We start from the raw sequence: 14362 nt of genomic DNA on the forward strand, positions 1-14362 counted from the left end.
AGTAGTAGTAGTAGTAGTAGTAGTAGTAGTAGTAGTAGTAGTAGTAGTAGTAGTTGTTGTTGTTATCATCATCATCACCATCAACATAGGAGGAAGGATTTGAACCCAGGTTTTCCTGATTCTAAGTCTAGCACACTTTTCATTATGCTTTTCAAAAGTGGTAGTTTCTGCAAGGAATACACCTACTCTTATTGGCCTTCTATGTAAGAGGTTAAGAAAAAAAAAGTACCCAGTACTGGCCAGAGACAGAGTGTTTTCCAAAATGGTCAGGTTTCTGTGAGTTCCAGAAATGGAGAGTACAGAAGAAGAAAAGGTATAAGATGAAGGCAAATTTGTTAGCCACAGATTGGGAGTATTAGCACAATTGAGGAGGGGCGCAGAGGCCTTAGGAGCCTTCCAATATTTGAAGGGAGGACATTTGGAACAAGGAAGTAGAACATGTTCTGCATTATGGAGCACACCTTCCATGACAGTAGTGAATACCTTTGACAAGCATATATCCCCCTCTTCTTTGCCTAGTTTGACAAGGATAATCAGAGGGTTGTTGAACAATTACTTTTGTGGCTGCATTTATCAAAATATTATTGTAATATATATTGATCAACTGTAATTATATTGATTATAATATGTGTAGATCAATCAATGAACATTTATTAACAAATATGTGCCAGGCATGATGTAAGAAACTCCTTAGAGGAGAACCTTTAAAGCTGCATTTTTGCCCTATCAAATCTAATATGTATGTGTGCATATTGTGTTCTCTGTACCATTTTTGTGACTATAAAGATGTGACCTACCATAGAGAATCATCAAGGATACCTTGGATATGTATGTAGATCATTCCTACAAAGATATTATATAAAGATGAGAAAGTAGACACATAGGTTGGTAGTTACTGATGCAATCAATTACCTCTTTAGGGGAATAACATTATCAGTAATTTTCTCCATTCTTTTGGCATCTTCCTGGGAACTTCCTGAGATATCTAATAAAATTATTCCTTAGTGCTTTAATATTGTGTTGCTTACAAAATGATTCTTCCCCCACTCCTTATTTATTTATTTATTTATTTTAACATTCTTTTTTCGATTTTGAATTCCAGATTCTCTCCCTCACTCCTACAATTATGATATCAATTACACGTGTGAAATCATGCCAAACATATTTTCATATTAGCCATATCACAAAAAGCAAAAAAAAAAAGTTGAGAAAATTATACTTCAATTTGTACTCAGAGTTCATCACTTCTCTCTCTGGAAGTAGACAGAATTTTTTCATCATGAGTCCTTTGAAATCATCTTTGGAATCATCATTGTGTGTTGGGTAGCCAAGTCTTTCACAGTTGATCATCATTACAATATTGCTGTTACTGTGCACAATGATCTCCTAGTTCTTCTCACTTCACTTTGTATCAGTTCATATAGGTCTTGCCATGTTTTTCTGAAGCTATCAGTGTTTATTGATGTATCCCTTCTACACTAAGCAGGACATGAGGACAACCAGCTGAACAAGACAATAAAGATAGAAGAGACAAGGTGCTTGGGCAAAGTAAAGCTTTAACCAAGTTTACTGTTGGCCAGGAGGTGCTTGTGTCTCTGACAGCGCTGAGATGGTCCTACAGTAAATGCTACAGTATTCCTGATGTAGAAACAAAGAGACCAAGAAACTTTGGGAGGAGGAATTCTTCCCTGGACGTGATTCCACAATGGAGCTTCAGGAAAATGACAAGAAATGGGAGGCTGGGGATGGAAAATCCTGGGACAATTGAGTATAGGGAAATAAGAGTGGAAAGTGAGGCTGTCTTCACTGGCCTATTAGATGAAGGGTCAGTTAGATGTTGCCATACTGGGTCAACTCATGCAACTCCAAGCGGATAAAGGCTTCCCAGGGATAGATGACAGTGATATCCAAGCTTTCCTGTCTAGAAGCATCACCACTGAAACCTTGTACATCTTTCTTGGAGGACTTGCTTTTGAACTGCCAGGTTTGTCACTGCTTGAATTTTGGTGATCCTTTTCCTGGGGTAACTGGTCTCCTCACCACTCTGATAGCTGATCTGATCTCAGCTTTGGGTGGTAGCTCTAAGTTCATAATGGGGCTTTCAGTGTCTAATATTCTACTGTTAACCAGAGTTCAGCGGGCCATCGAGAAGGATCTGGCAAAAGGGGTTTTTTCCCCCACCTTTTCCACCATCTCTTTGTATCCACTCCTAGACTCTCTCCAATCATGCCTTTTGATCCAGAGATTTCACTACTGGGTTTATGATGCAAAGGGGTCAATGATAACAAAGAAGGACAAAAGCATTCACAGAAGCATAATATATAATACTAAAACTCTAGAAGTAAACTACATGGCCCTAAATTGGGGAATGGCTGACAAATTGTGGGATATTAATGCAATGGAATATTACTATATCATAAGAAACATATGAAGAATTCAGAGAAATAAGACTTTCAGGAAAGTGATACAGAGTGAAAGGCAGAGTCAAAAGAATAATATGCACAGTGATTCCAAAAAAATTTAAGCAAAGACAACAAAATTCAACTCAAACACAAATGATGCTACCAAATTATCCAAATTAAAACACTTATGCATCCTTTTTATTAAATAGTAGCCTACAAGTATTGAAAACGCTATTGGAAGGGCAGCTAGATGGCACAGTAGATAGACTGCCAGCCCTGGATTCAGGAAGACCTGAGTTCAAATGTGACCTCAGAGATTTGACACTTACTAGCTGTGTGACCGTGGGCAAGTCACTTTACCCCATTGCCTGTACCCCCCCCAAAAACACTATTGGGCTATTTTGCTTAAGTTTCCTTTGGGGATATGCTTTGTAAGGAGTTAGATCATTTGTCAGTAAGTACCTGCTGTGACAAAACAAAATGTATTATTGACAACAACAATAATAATAAGATACGAGGCTTTATTATGATTTCCAGGGTTTAGTAGACAACCTGAAAACCTTTATAAAACTAGTGTGGTTGGACAGATGGATTCAGAGTCAAATGGTCAAGTCAAGTGCTTTTTCCAAGCCTTATTCTCCTCAACTTAATGATGTGCCTACAGCTGGTCAGGAAAAGTAGGTAAGAAGCAGCAACTAATTGAGTTGATGCCCATTAAGTAAAAATAGGAGAAGGAGGGAAAGTGGGAGTAGAGTCACCTGAACTGGGCAGTTTATGGGATAGTCCACAGAGTACGACTGATTCAAAAAAGATAATTCATGGTTTTGTTTTCTTTGGTATACAACAATTAGATGGTCTTTTTCGGCTACTTTGAGTTGAGTGAAGGAACTCCTAAAATTAATGCCCTTTCAGTTGATTTTCTTAGAATGGATATTCTTGAGGACAAGATGCAAACTTCTTTGTTTTTGATCTGTACCTTGAGCTGGTTAGTAATTAACATCTTTACAATAAGGGGTGTATTCAGGTCTGCTTTCCCAAACGACTGTCTGGGACTAGAAGGGGAAACTGTCTTTTGTTCTCAAAATCACATTTCTGACTATCTTTCCAACTCCAAAGAATTCTCCCATGCATTTGATATTTTCTATAATAGGAGTTTTACTAGGAAGCCTAAGTTGTTGTTGTTGTTGTATTTTTTAGTTGTATATTCTACCAGCTTTTACTGAAGTGGAATCTGTAAACCTTCAAAAGGAGATCAACTTTCTGAGGAAGAACTGACTTACCCATGTTTCTTTATCTGCACATAGACAAGAAGAAGAGTGGAGTGCAGTCCCCAGAAAGGCAAGATTAGCTTCTCAAAAAAGAAAATATCATGAATTTTTCATGAATAGATCAGATATAACTTATTCAGTTCTCAAGAATACTTCATTACTTGTTCCACAGGCATCCTGAAGAGGAATTAGGCCAGACAATGGTAATTGTAACCAACCTCTTGCTTAAGGATGGAAAAAGCTGAAAGGAGACAGAACAGTTCAAAGTCACCTGACAAAGGCAAGGCCATTGACTCAGCAATGACCTTGTGACAGCAACAACCCTGAGCTACCTTGACAGCCAAGGAGTTCTCTTTCAAAGAGGAGACTTCCATATTTAACTAGTCCTTGTACTTTTGTTGCCTGTAGTCTTCAGATTTTTGAGAAACCAATAAATGTAAAGCCAAGCTGGAAGATGTGAAAACACACCAGCTGAATTCTACAATCAAGATGTAATTTACCAGGGTGTAATTTACCAGGATGTAATTTATCAAGATGTAATTCTTTAACAGGGAATGTCTGAAGTTCACCAAGGTCCATAGAGTTCTGTCAGTTTGATTCTTGGGAACAAGCCTTGGGAACAAGACTTAGCTTTTCATGGCACAGATATATATGAAGGAAAACAAGCTCTCCCAAAGAACTGCATTCTTCTTTGTAATATTCCTATCTTTTAACATTTAGAAAGACAAATGCACTTTTTGTAACATTTTAGTTGATATACACGTTAAGAAATCTGGTTCATGTTACCTTGGATGGGCACCACCAAACCACTCTTAGTAAGAAAATAACGCTTAATAGTTACCTATGAAATAATGTATGGGTTATATGGCATGTTCAAGGAGGGCTAGAACTTGTGGTGTGAGGCCTTGCAGAGCTCTTTTCAAGGCTGCTCATCTACCCTTTGGTGAATACCTGGCACTCAGCTCTTGTCTGTGGCTTCAAGAAGTTCAGCAGCCATACTCTGGTAAACCATTTTGGCAGATGGGCTAAACCAGGTTGAAAGTAACTGACATGCCTCAAAACCTGTTGGTTAGTTAGGCTGCTATCTACACCAAGCATGTGAAGACTTCCCTCAGTAGAATGGGCAGATGAGAGCAATTTATTCTAACAGCCATGGGAGCAGCTGAAGTAGGCACCGTGGAGCACTTAGAGCTTGGTCAGACATCAAAGGTGCCAAGGTTATCCACTGCATCCTGAGCCATCTCCAGTCATCTTGACTTTTGTCTTGCCACTGGACTTTAGTGACTCAAGGAGAGAGAATGAGGCCAAGGACTCTGTGCAACTCTGCCTCATTTAAATTCAACTCATGTGCTAGTCAAAAACATCACCCTGTGATGTCATTAGAATTCTTTGAAAATGAAAGACATATCACAACATGAAGTAGTGATGCAATCTTCAAGTTTGCTATTGTATTTGAAAAAATGAAGCTAACTGCCCCCCTTATTTTTAATTCCGTATGTGTAGACGCTTCAATCTTGTGTTGATGTTAAAGTGCTTTAGAGAATAGAACCCTTTGAGCCATAATTGTCTAAGGAATAATGCCACCTGGAGGCTTTGTCTCCAGTCATAAGTGATTGTAATTAAATTTTTTATAATTCATCAAAAAAGGGGAGGGATAAGAAGAAGGGTCCCATTATCTTTCTCCATGTCCTGCTAAATTTTGAAGGAAGAAGGAAACATCTTGTTGCCTATGGTAAAATAATGTTTAATAGATATCACAGTACATTAAAATTTATCATTCTCATTAGGCAAAGAGCTTCCCCCAAATCCATCATGCTCAGTATCGGAAAAGGGAACTATGAGAAAATGCAAACAAAATAAAATTTAAAGGAATAATTAAAGACATTAAAAAAGTCCATAAGAAGACTGAAGAAGGATTGCTATATCTTATTAAAAGCCCAAGAAAAAACCTGAAAGGGATCAAATTAACATTTATTGAGCACTTACACCATGGACATTTTAAACAGGGAGAATTGCATTAGGGTGCTGACTTACCTGTTTCAAATGATGATTTCATAGAAGAAATCTTCCTAATAACCTAATTCAATGGGTCTATTACTTACTTCATTTTCTTCCTTAGCTACAGCTATTATCACTTGCACTTATTGATTCTCCCACTAGTTTCCTAATTTTGTAGTGGTTAAGTAATTTTTCATTATTGACTTTAGAATTCCTTGTGGGGAATTCTGGGGTTTTGGAGCCAACTCTAAGTCCCACTTTGGAGGCTTTACACTGTTCCTTCCCTCTTCATGCAAACAAAGCCCAGGATTACCCTTTTACTCACCTAAGGAAGACTTCTTCCATAGTGGTGACAGAAGCCCCAAAGCTAGAGATGCCCAGCTCCTCTTGTCTCTCTTCCAGTTCTTCAAACAAAGCTTCAAAACTGAAAGAAGTAAGAGATAAAAAAGGAAAAATTAAAAGTGCCCTCTTTTAGGTGATATTCTGATATTTACTTTTGGGTCTTAGATGTCTTTCTCCCAGGATGGGAAGCAATCACTTGGCAAGAAATTTGTATGGCCACTGTAAAAAATATAAGGGTCAATGAGGTGACAAAGATAAAGAACACCAGCATAGCCCACTTTGGGAATTTCTAATGTAGGAAAGGGATGCCAGTTGAGGCAAAGTACGATAAGATTATTTTCTGAAATGAAAAAAATGATATTCAAAAGATTATTCTAATACTTTGGCTCAAAAACAACCATACAAACTGATGAAAGGCAGCAGAGCTAAAGTTTTTCCAAAGGGATGAGTGAAATGGTTTATCTGTGGAAAATTCATGCCTCAGATAAATCAATAATATATCATGAATAAATGGCAATTAGACTTAACACCAAAAGCTTTCTGGTTGGTCTCTCACATCTTTCCCACTCCAATCCAGCCTCCAGTCATTCACCTAAAGCAAAGATCTCACCATGTTACAGCTCGCCCCTGCCCTCCCTGCCACTGAACTCCATGGCCAAATCGAGATTCTCTTTGGCATTTAAAATCCTGCACAGGCTGGCCCTTCCTACCTTTCTAGTCTTCTTATGTCTTATTCCAAGGAGTTTACAGTCCAACAACACTGGCCTTATTTGCTGTTTTTACACTGTACCTCCCAACTCAGTGCATTTTTCACTGCTAACCTCATGCCTGAAATGCTCTTCCTCCTCACTTCCTGTCTTCCTTCAAGAGTCAGTTCAAATCCTACCTTTTGGAGGCCATTCCTGGTCCCCCTCTCTCCCCACTGCCAGTGTCTTCCCTCTGCAATCACTTTCCATTCCCACTTTATATGTCTTCTATGTACATAGTTATTTGCATGTTGTCTCCCCCCATTAGAATGGAAGCTCTTTGAAAGTATTTAATAAATGCTTGTTGACAAGCTACTTGATACCACTTCCCAAAGTAAGTAAATTAGCCTGTTCTGAGAATATAGTGGGTTTTTCCCCTCTGTGTAGCCCTATGCCTGTGATGTGCCCTATTACCTTTCTCCAACTTTGTCAGGAAATTGTGATTTGGTAGAAGTAGCTTTCAATGGATTAATTTCCTAATGGAAGACACTCCTATACATGTGATTTAACTCAGGGAATATAATTTATTCTCTTGTTTCTGTGATCTTTTGAGGAGGAGAGGAGAGGAGGGAGAAAGAAGGAGAGAGATGGAGAAGGAGCAGGAAGGGAGGAAGAGGGGGAGGTCTGAGAGTAAGACAGAGAGTGAGACAGACAGTGACTATCAGAATAAATCATCTGAATCCAGAATGGGAAAAGGTTACTCATTCCCTGCCTGGAATTAAGATGACACTTTTCTGTGACAGCAGCAAACATGAACATGTTAGGACAAAAGAATGTTATCTGTGTTTTGCACTTTCTCTGTTTTTTTTTGTTTTTGTTTTTTGCTTTCTCCTTTTTTCCAGATCATTATCTACTTTCTTGTGGATCCACTCAAAAACCCTGTGACTTTCCAAACCAAAAGACTCTCTCTAGCCACCATTCCCTCCTATGTGTTGTCTCTTATTAAAATATAAGCTCTTAGAGGATAGGAACTGTCTTGCTTTTGTATTTGAATGACCAACACTTAACATAGTTTTTAGGGGCTGCTAGGTCATACAGTAGACAGAGTGCAGGGCCTGGAGTCAGAAAGACTCATATTCCTGAGTTCAAATATGACCTCAGACACTTACTAGCTGTGTGACCCTGGAGAAGTCACTTAACTCTGTTTGCCTCAGTTTCCTCATCTGTAAAATGAGTTGAAGAAGGAAATGGTAAACCACTCCAGTATCTTTGCCAAGAAAATCCCAGGAGGGGTCATGAATAGTCAGACACAACTGAACAAAAACAAAACCTAGTTTGGGGACATAGTAAGCATTTAATAAAGGTTTTTTTTCTTTCATGCATACAAGCATTCATTCATTCTTTTCTTTCTGATTCAGACTTCTGGAGGAGAATGGTAGTTCCAGGAACCTAGAGACCAATAATTGCAGTATGAGCAGTGAGAAACAACCAGTGCTATTTAGAATCAGCTGAGAATTTGTGGTTGCCATACCAAGAAGTCTGTGGCTGCTGAGTTGCAGGGAATTTAATGATCTAAGTTTTTCTTTAATCTAAGAGCTGAAGACTGGAGAAAAATGTTCTTCCCCAATTCTTCTTTACATTTTTGATGTGCATGCTAAGGAAATATTCTTTTTGATACCAAATTCCTGGGAGGGAGGGAGTACAGTGGGGAGAGTTCATATCGTATTTTGCATTTTAATTCTATGTTATTAAAGCTATGTGACCCAGACATCCTAAACGTCTGAATCTTTAAGAGTAGAGATGGAGATCCTTGAGAGTACACATCCCTAAGGGTAAAGAACAATGAACCAAAATTATAAATAGTAAGTTTCAGCTTTTAATATTTCATCAATATTTCATCTCCCAGGGTGGAATGGAACCTTGAAACTAGGTGAAAATAAAGAATTCTGTAAGATGTCCTGTTTGGGGTAAGGAGAGATGCCTGGGCTTATTACTGGGCGTGTCTTAAAGAAACAAATGGAGTAGAGCGACACCTACAGGCTAATTCAAACCCTTTGACTTTCTTTTATCTATAAGACTATACATATGAGCCAACAGTCCAAGTGAATATCACACCCGAGGTATTCACTTACTCCATGAATACTGCACATGCCAAGGGAGCAGTAACAAAGTCACAAGGGGCAGTGACAGGAGTCTAGAGGTTTCGCCTGTCAGAAGGACCACCGGCCAGACCTGAGGAAAACCAAAAGGTAGGAGGAGACTGATTGGTTCAGTTGAATTACTCAACCCTATTTAAAATGGTAAGAGGTTATGTTCTGACACCATTAACTGAGAACATATCTTGATTGAGTCAAATTAATCATAGGCTTCAGACACAGTGCAAAAAAAGTCTTCAATTTAAATTTTTTTTATGACATTGGATGAACTGGAGTGACTTTACAAAGGAAGTGTGTTTGAACTGGTTGAGGAAACTTGGTTGCACAAAATAGCAGGTCAGTCTGAAACCTAGAGTTTTAAGTATCTAGCAGCTTAGTGGTAGAAACCTCTAGTCAAGTCCTTGAGAAGTGATTCCTTGGGGGATGATGAGAAGAAATGCCCCTCAGCCTGAGCCTTTGGTCTTCTCTCCCAAATCCCACCATCAGCATGGCTGGAGGAGGACCTTTGAACATCAGAGGATCTTGGACTGTTCATCAGTGTCCTAGCAGTATTCTTGATACGCTAGGCTGCAACGTCTGCACTGGGATCCAATACTGGATACAATGAAGAAAGGCAAATTCAAGGACCTATGAGGAACCCAGCAGAAAAGTTATATAAAATCTAAGGGGATCATTCTGAGGATTCCAGCAATAGGACTTCTAGGCTCTATGAGTTATCCCTTTGCCATGGTTGCTCTCTAAGCTTAATCTCATTTTTCCCTGGACTCCTTATGTATTTGTGGGAGAATATGTTACAGATTTGGGGGGGGGGTTGTTTCATACCAACTGTATCAGTATGGTAAATATCTCTTTCTAAAAACTATTTAAACTTGGCTGATTTGTTGATATCAACCAATAATAATGGAGAAGAAACATGGTAATGGAGGCTTATGAGATATAGCAATAGAAAGATACTTCTCTGCAACCCCTTAGGACTATCCCTAGGGTTTTACAGGATAAGAATTAGTCAGCTGAGCTCTAAAGATTCAACGAGCTGGTTCAAGTGGGGTAAGTGGAGGTAGGGAGAGAAGTTCCAGAGCATGTGCTACACAGGAAATCATTTTTGAACACCAAGCAACTAAAAACCATCAGCACTGTCCTTACTGGATCCATCATACCTGTGTACATTTTCTTTGGGCAAGATAAATGATAACTCAGCTCCCATATTGCTCTCCATAGTGGCATTTGGTATATGTTCATGAATCAGACCTTCAATTTCATGTATGTTACAGTGTTGCCCCTTCACCATTATCATATGGTATCCTGCACCTGAGAGAAAATATTTAAAAGATTAAATGAACTATTTTGGTTTTGACAGTTTCCTTCCTTACATCACTCTTAGACTTCAGTTACTTTAACTAAGCTCCTCAGTCTTGTCTCCAATTACTCAGCTGGATCACAGGGTTAGAGGAATCTGGGGGGCAAGAGGCATAATAAGTCCCTTATGATTTCTCTTTCCTGTTCACCTTTTTGTGCTTCTCTTGAGTCTTATATTTAAAAGTCAAATTTTCTATTCAGCTCTGGTCTTTTCATCAAGAATGCTTGAAAGTCCTCTATTTCATTGAATATCCATTTTTACCCCTGAAGAATTATGCTCAGTTTTGCTGGATAGGTTATTCTTGGTTTTAATCTTAGCTCCTCTGACCTCTGGAATATCATATTCCAAGCCCTCCAGTCCCTTAATGTAGAAGCTGCTAAATCCTGTGTTATCCTGATTGTGTTTTCACAATGTTTGAATTGTTTCTTTCTGGCTGCTTGCAATATTTTCTCCTTGACCTAGGAAGTATGGAATAGGGTTATAATATTCCTAGGAGTTTTCCTTTGGGGATCTCTTTCAGAAGGTGGATTCTTTCAATTTCTATTTTACCCTCTGGTTCTGGAATATCAAGGCAGTTTTCCTTGATAATTTCTTGAAAGATGATATCTAGGCTCTTTTTTTGATCATGGCTTTCAGGTAGTCCAATAATTTTTAAATTATCTCTCCTGAATCTATTTTCCAGGTGAGTTGTTTTTCCAATGAGATCTTTCACATTGTCTTTTATTTTTTCATTCTTTTGGTTTTGTTTTATAATTTCTTGATTTCTCATAGAGTTACATTAGCTTCCGTTTGCTCCATTCTAATTTTAAGGAAGTATTTTCTTCAGTGAGCTTTTGGACTTCCTTTTCCATTTGGCCAATTCTGCTTTTTAAGGCATTCTTCTCCTCATTGGTTTTTTGGACCTCATTTGCCATTTGGGTTAGGCTATTTTTCAAGGTGTTATTTTCTTTCGTATTTTTCGGAGTCTCCTTTAGCAAGCTGTTGACTTGTTTTTCATGATTTTCTTGCATCACTCTCATTTCTCTTCCCAGTTTTTCCTCTACTTCTCTTACTGTTCAAAATCCTTCTGGAGCTCTTCCATGGCCTGAGACAAATTCTTATTTTTCTTGGAGGCTTTGGATGTAGGAACTTTGACTTTGTTGTCTTCTTCTGGTTGTGTGTTTTGATCTTCTTTGTCACCACCAGAGTAAGATTCTATAGTTTGAGGTTTTTTCTGCTATTTGCTCATATTCCCAGCCAATTACTTGAGATTTAAACTTTTGTTAAGGTACGGGTCTGCTTCCAGTGTAGAGAATATACTGTCCCAAGCTTCAGGGGTTTTGTGCAGCTGTTTTCAGAGATACTTCTAGGAACCTGTAAATTTTTAGCTCTTTCAAGATGATATGATCAAAGGAGAGGTGTTTACTCCTTTCCTGGCCTGTGCTCTTCTCTATGAGTGACCTCAAGCACTCTTTTCTGCCTTGGAAAAGTGAGGAGGATTCCCTCTCCACCACCCCCACAAGCTCCTCCTCACCCCAGGACCTCCACCCAGGACTGCCACCCAGATCTAAGCACGGGAAAAACAAGAAAATCCTGCCTCAAGTCCAGCAAAGGACTCTGCAATCCACCTCTGATCAGTTGCTCGATCCCCCCACCATCTGTGGGCTGAGAGCTCTGGAAGCAGCTGCTGCCGTTGAACTGTGCTCTTCTCCCAGCCCAGAGCAACAGACCTTTCCTATCAACCATCCAGGTTGTCTTGTGCTGGAAATTCATTTCACTTTGTCTTTTTGTGGGTTCTGCTGCTCTAGAATTTGTTTATTGTCATTTTTTACAGGTATTTGGAGAGGTTTGGGGGAGAGCTCAAGCAAGTCACTGTTTTTACTCCACTATCTCGGCTCTGCCCCCCTCATATCTTAATGATGTAATATTTCTTAACATTTATATGCCATAATTTGTTCATTAGAGTGTGAGCTCCTTGATAATGGGTTTGTGGTTTTTTGGCCTTTCTTTGTATTCCTAGTGCTTAGCACACTGCCTAGAACATAGCAGAAGCTTAATAAATATTTGTTGACTTAAAGACTTGAGCCATTCCTCAACTGATGGTTACATTCTTATATTTTAGGTCTTTTTTTATTTTTTACTTTTAATCACATATTCATACCAGAAAGCTTATTATTATGTATTTTTTTGTAACTATTCTATCCCTGGTATTATTCTCTCTTTTATTTATTTATTTATTTTTTTGGTTAGGCAATGGGGTTAAGTGACTTGTCCAGGTTCACACAGCTAGTAAGTGTTATGTGTCTGAGGCCGGATTTGAACTCAGGTCCTCCTGAATCCAGGGCCAGTGCTCTATCCACTGCACCACTTAGCTGCCCCTCATTCTCCCTTTTAACAAGTTCTTTCCCTATCCTTGCCTCCCTCTGTTTAGTTTGATATATTTCCTACAGCATATTCTGTGTGTGTGTGAGTATACAATTGTGTGTCTGTATATATTCAACACAATCTGTTTCAGATAAGAGGTTCATCTGATGTCTAATGCCCTCATCCTTTCTTCTATATTTGTATACTAGTCTTCTCATGAATCCAATTATGAGAAATACTAAGTTTCATCCTCTTCTTTCTCCCTTCTACATTATTTGTATGTATTCCTACTACCCTCCCTTTTCATTCCCTATTCAAAAACCTCAGAACAGAATCAATCCACCTCCAGTTCCTGTTCTTCTTATTTAACTGCCTCAATACTTGTTTATGACATTAAGGTAATCTTAAGGAACACTTACCTTTTAACACTTCCCCCCTCCTCCTGATTTTTAAAGAATGTTAGTACTTCATTAAGACAGAGCCCCTTTTAATTGCTGGAATACATTCACCTTTCTAGGTTTCTCTTGATTCCTGTGTTTGCATTTCAAAATTCCTACTTTGTTGTTGTTGTTCAGTCACTCAGTTGTGCTCAACTTCATGACCCCATGGATCATAGCACTCCAGGCCCTTCCAACCTCCATTATCAAACAAAGTCAGTCCAAGCTCATATTTGTTGCTTCCATGACATTATCTATCCATCTCATCCTCTGCTGTCCCCTTCTCCTTTTGCCTTTAATCTTTCCAACATCAGGGTATTTTCCAATGAGTCTCATCTTCTCATTATGTGGCCAGAGTTTTTAAGCTTCATCTTTGGTATTTGACCTTCCAACAAAGTATTAATTCCAATTAGGCATTAACTGATTTGATCTCCTTGATGTCCAGGGGACTCTCAAAAGTCTTCTGCAGCACCACAATTTGAAAGCATTGATTCTGTGGCACTCATCTTTCTTCATAGCCCAACTCACAGTCACGCACTGCTACCAGAAAAAAACATAGCTTTGACTATACAGACCTTTGTCAGCAAAGTGATATCTCTGTTTTTTAATATGCTGTCCAGATTTGCCATAGCTATCCTTCCAAAGAGCAAGCATCTTTCCATTTCATGGCTGCAGTTGCCATCTGTAGTGATCTTTTAGCCCAATAATATAAAATCTGATACTGTTTCCTTTTCTTCTCCCTCTATTTGCCAAGAAGTGATGAGATCAGTTGCTAGGATCTTAGGTTTTTTGAAGTTAAGCTTCAAGTCAGCTTTTACCCATTCCTTTCACCTTCATCAAGTGCCTTCTTAATTCTTCTTCACTTATTCCTACTTAGCTCTGGTTTGTTTTTTTTTTCATTAGAAATGCTTGAAAATCCACTATTCCATTAAAGGTCTGTTCCCCACTTACACCCTCCATGAGATTCTACTCAACTTTGCAGAGTAAGCTATTTTTGGTTCTAAGTCTATATCTTTTGCCTTTTGTAAGATTTTATTTCAAGATTTCCTCTTATTGCTAGTAGAAGCTTGCAGATTTTATGTGATCCTGATTGTGGTTCCTTGATACTTGAACTCTTTCTTTCTGACTGCTTGAAATATAATTTTTGACTTGGAAGGTCTGGATTTTGACTATGACACTTCTGGGACTTTTCTTTTTTGTGGTTTTTTTTTTCAGGAGATGATAGATGGATTCTTTTCATTTTTATTTTGTCCTTTGGTCCTAACAGATCTGAGCAGTTTACATTTATGGTTTCTTAGCATAGTGTCCAAGTATATTTAAAAATTATGCTTTTTAGGAAACTGGATGATTCTTTTTTTAATTTAAAAAAAATT

General features: G+C 38.5%; 1 pseudogene; it reads right to left on the reverse strand.

Moving 5' to 3' along the window:
- Positions 1-1830: 1830 nt before the first annotated feature.
- Positions 1831-2091, reverse strand: LOC114043709 (annotated as a pseudogene).
- Positions 2092-14362: the final 12271 nt, after the last annotated feature.

Source organism: Vombatus ursinus, unplaced genomic scaffold (assembly GCF_900497805.2).
Source record: "Vombatus ursinus unplaced genomic scaffold, bare-nosed wombat genome assembly UNPS02014770.1, whole genome shotgun sequence".
NCBI classification, from domain to species: Eukaryota; Metazoa; Chordata; class Mammalia; order Diprotodontia; family Vombatidae; genus Vombatus; species Vombatus ursinus.